We start from the raw sequence: 5,000 nt of genomic DNA, 5'->3' as shown, positions 1-5,000 counted from the left end.
TATATATGTGCATATGTATATATTTATGTGTGTGTCTTTGTGTCTGTTTTTCCCTCTCCCCATCGCTTGACAGCCGATGTCGGTGTGTTTATGTCCCCGTAACCTAGCCGTTCGGCAGAAGAGACCGATGATATAAGTGCCAGGCTTACAAAGAATAAGTCCTGGGATCGATTTCTTCGACTAAAAAGCGGTGCTCCAGCATGGCCACAGTCAAATAACTGAAACAAGTGAAAGAAAAGAACAAATAATAGTGATTCCGAATTTTGGTGCAAGGGGAGTAATTTCGGGTGAGGGGATAAGCCGATTAGATCGACCGCAGTTTTTAACCGACTTATTTTATCGACCTCGAAAGAATAAAAAAGCTAAGCCGTCCTCGGTGGAATTTGATCTCAGAACGTAAAGGCGAACGTAAGGCTGGTAAGTATTTTGCCCGGTGTGCTAACAACTCTGCCGGATCACTGCCTTAAATACAAATAGTATTAAAAGTTGTTTTAAAAAATGGTAGCAGCTCTTTTTTGATATTCGAAGACTCAGAACCGTGTATCACTCGCTGGTAAACTTGTGAAATTCTGAAATAGAATTTCGATCTTTATTCTTTAATAAGCTTCTGTGATCGCTCGCTGAAATATCGAAGTAACATAACTAATATTTTGTTTGGTTATTTATAGAATAGGTGTTTAGTTGATGAGAACGAATAAGTTCTTATGATATGAATGTAACCGAAATATAGCGATTAGTTGATGAGGGAGCATAAAGTTTGCATTGAGTTAGTTGTCATGAAATAGGGAATGAGCTCTCCCCGTGTGTACAGCAAGAAAAAAAAGGAAAAAAAAAAAGGAAAAAAAAGAAAAAACACAACCAACTACAATTGAAATAATTAGATATACAAGAAAGGGTATTTATCGGAGTGGGAAAGCTTACACACCCCCTACTGTTTGATTATTGACACTACTATTACTATACTACTACTACTACTACTACTACTACTACTACTACTACTACTACTACTACTACTACTACTACTACTACTCTCTTTGTTCCCCTACACAAAACCAATCCCAGTTAAAGTCGTCCAGGTTCCGCAATGTCTCCTTCCCATTTCATTCACTAACACATTACTGAGACCCACCCACCCACACACACACACACAGATCCAGCATTTTGCATTGAAAAGCTCCTATACAGTTATCGGCTACCATTCGCCATCTTGGCAGTGCATTTATAAGCAACACACCTGATGAAGTGCCGGCACACATCAGCGGCTGCATCATATTTTTTTACGTAACTACTTAAAAAGATAATTTTTGTGATGACATAACACTAAAAACTCAGCAACTTTCGGCTATTACCACAGCACAGAAACGAGTGATGTTATTTGTACTTTAAACCTTTTTATTCTTGTTGCATACACAAACACACGCAGACACAACATTAACAACACTACACTAACACTTTCCTACCACCACCACCACCACCACCACCACCACTACCGCCACAATGTGTGTGTGTGTATCTCTTCTATTTTTTAAAATTATTATAAATGTTCCACTCAGGAAGGAACTGGTTTCCAACATAGATACAAGGCCCATCATTGGGATGTAGTCAACACAGAAAAATCCACATTTGGAACTTGAGAAAAGTCTCGCATATTTTTACTGTTCCACTCACAGATTACACTTATAATGTACGAATTAGCTGATCGATTTCTCTTTCTGAAGATCCCAATTTATCCAGATTCTCCTTTAAGAATTTACTAACAAAACCCATTGCTCCAATTATTATTGGTATGAATATAAATTCATAGTCTGGTATATAGATGCTGGAGGTTTCGAAGCAGTTACCCATAGATATCCTCTTTTTCTTTGATTTTTAAAGAGATATTTATATCTGCAGGGCTCCTAACCTCTATGATGGCACATACCTTTGCCCCTCTGTCCCAAACAACAATATCCGGCCTATTATGTTTACATTTTACAGAAGTTTTGATGGGAATATTCCACCAGGATTCCTTGAGTTGGTGTTTATGAATGTGTGTATGCATGTATATATTTGTATATATATATATATATAAACATATATATATATATATATATATATATATAAGGTTAGCTGAGTTAGAGGTACATAACCCATGTTTAACCATGGGCATACATACATTCAAGCATATTATGCTCATAAATTATAGGTAAAGACAAGGATAAACATGAGTTTATCAAGAATCAAAATTTAAAGTAAACAGGAAATGGAGATATATTGATGAAAATCAAATATTATTTATTATTAAATATTAGTTGATGTAAGTGAATTGTTGTTCATCAATATCTCTCCATTTTCTGTTTTCTGTATATATATATATATATATATATATATATATATATATGGTATGCTCCCACTTGGTATGCTCCCACTTTCAGTGTTTTCAAATCCAAACCAAGGAGTTCTGAGCTGATGATAGAAATGTCGAGTTGACTAATCTTGAAACGTACGTTCTCAAATAACCTTTGCATTTGATTTTTTAATGTCTTACCCCCATACTTTCGTGAGTTGAATTGAGCAAACACTATATGAGAGAGATTTTCTTTAAGTATTAGAAATAGTTTTAAAAAAGTTTTTTTTAGCTACTATTTCTAAGAGTTCAGTATGTGGCAAAGTAATTTATTTTACTAAGCTCTTTTATATAATGTAATAATTTGAATTCGCCTTAAATGGTCCCTTTACATACTGAATACTTGGTGAATTGATAATAATTAATTAATTTTACCCTCAATTGTTGAAATTATAATTCATCTCTCTCTATTTATATGCTTCGGATTTTACCGAAAAAGCATAGTGTTTACTGATTTTAACCCACGCTGGAGGAAAGGGGAGAGCAGAAATTCTTCGCTTGCATATTTTGGGTTTGCTGGCACTGTTAGTTTCGAGCAGATCTTCAGAAGCGATAAGAAGCCGAAAGGGTATGCTCCCACTTTCAGTGTTTTCAAATCCAAACCAAGGAGTTCTGAGCTGATGATAGAAATGTCGAGTTGACTAATCTTGAAACGTACGTTCTCAAATAACCTTTGCATTTGATTTTTTAATGTCTTTACCCCCATACTTTCGTGAGTTGAATTGAGCAAACACTATATGAGAGAGATTTTCTTTAAGTATTAGAAATAGTTTTTAAAAAAGTTTTTTTTTAGCTACTATTTCTAATGAGTTCAGTATGTGGCAAAGTAATTTATTTTACTAAGCTCTTTTATTAATGTAATAATTTGAATTCGCCTTAAATGGTCCCTTTACATACTGAATACTTGGTGAAATTGATTAATAATTAATTAATTTTACCCTCAATTGTTGAAATTATAATTCATCTCTCTCTATTTAATGCTTCGGATTTTACCGAAAAAGCATAGTGTTTACTGATTTTAACCCACCTGGTGGAAAGGGGAGAGCAGAATTCTTCGCTTGCATATTTGGATTTGCTGGCACTGTTAGTTTCGAGCAGATCTTCAGAAGCGATAAGAAGCCGAAAGGGTATGCTCCCACTTTCAGTGTTTTCAAATCCAAACCAAGGAGTTCTGAGCTGATGATAGAAATGTCGAGTTGACTAATCTTGAAACGTACGTTCTCAAATAACCTTTGCATTTGATTTTTGAATGTCTTTACCCCCATACTTTCGTGAGTTGAATTGAGCAAACACTATATGAGAGAGATTTTCTTTAAGTATTAGAAATAGTTTTAAAAAAGTTTTTTTAGCTACTATTCTAATGAGTTCAGTATGTGGCAAAGTAATTTATTTTACTAAGCCCTTTTATATAATGTAATAATTTGAATTCGCCTTAAATGGTCCCTTTACATACTGAATACTTGGTGAATTGATTAATAATTAATTAATTTTACCTCAATTGTTGAAATATATATATATATATATATATATATATATATATATATATATTAATTGAGACTTAGTTGAATTAGGTACTTAAGTTGAAGCACAAAGTCAGTCCGGTATATCCACGCAGCTCGAAGTAAGGTGAATAAAATCAAAATAAACAACAGGATATCAAGTAGTAATGCAATACGACCGATTCAAGTGACTCGAACAATCCAATCATTACAACAATTTGAATGTAGTGCTACCTTCAGCTCCACAAATAAATAAATAGTATTTTAACAAGTAGGACACATTAATTTTTTTTTTTTTTAATATTTTAACAGAGCAAGTTCACTGAACCCCTTTCATACATATATACATATATACATACATACATGTATATATATATATATATATATATATATATATAATATATATATATATATATATATATATATATATATATATGTGATAGATCGTTAGCTACTACACACATTTTTTTTCTTTCCTTGTTTCTCTCCCTGTTTTTTCTGTGTCTCTTTCTGTAGAAGAGCGTAGGCTCGAAACGTAAAATGCTTTTTTCTATTCCTGAGCGTTATACTAAACATCTGTTTGTTTTGTTTTGTACACCACCCGGCTTCGTCTTTTGCTTTTTTCGTTAACTCTCCCTATATATATATATATATATATATATATATATATATATATATATATATATATATATAGAGAGAGAGAGAGAGAGAGAGAGAGAGAGATACATAGATACATAGATAGAAATCCAAAAATTAATGAATGGAGTAGATAAAATCTAGGCTGGATATGTTTCATAGCTAGTGGAACCTCGGAAGTAGTAATTATCCAAACGAGGGGGTGGGTGGAGACCGCAAGCTACTCTTCAGGCCAAGGATCCCTTCATTATATGAAGTTTACATTAACTCGCAGGGGGTTCGATCGAAATGCATAGAAAGCAGATTTGGAGAGGAAAACAAGCCAGAACAGCATGGTTACATCTACGGTTATACCATAGATCTATCTATGATATTGAACGATAAATGTAATCATTTTTTGCAGACTATCTTGACTTCAAGTTGTTCCATCTTGACTTCAAGTTGAAAAATTTGTTTTTCGGATTTTCTGGTTTGTCAGT

Source organism: Octopus sinensis, linkage group LG1 (assembly GCF_006345805.1).
Source record: "Octopus sinensis linkage group LG1, ASM634580v1, whole genome shotgun sequence".
NCBI lineage: Eukaryota > Metazoa > Mollusca > Cephalopoda > Octopoda > Octopodidae > Octopus > Octopus sinensis.
Note: the sequence above shows the minus strand (reverse complement) of the source record.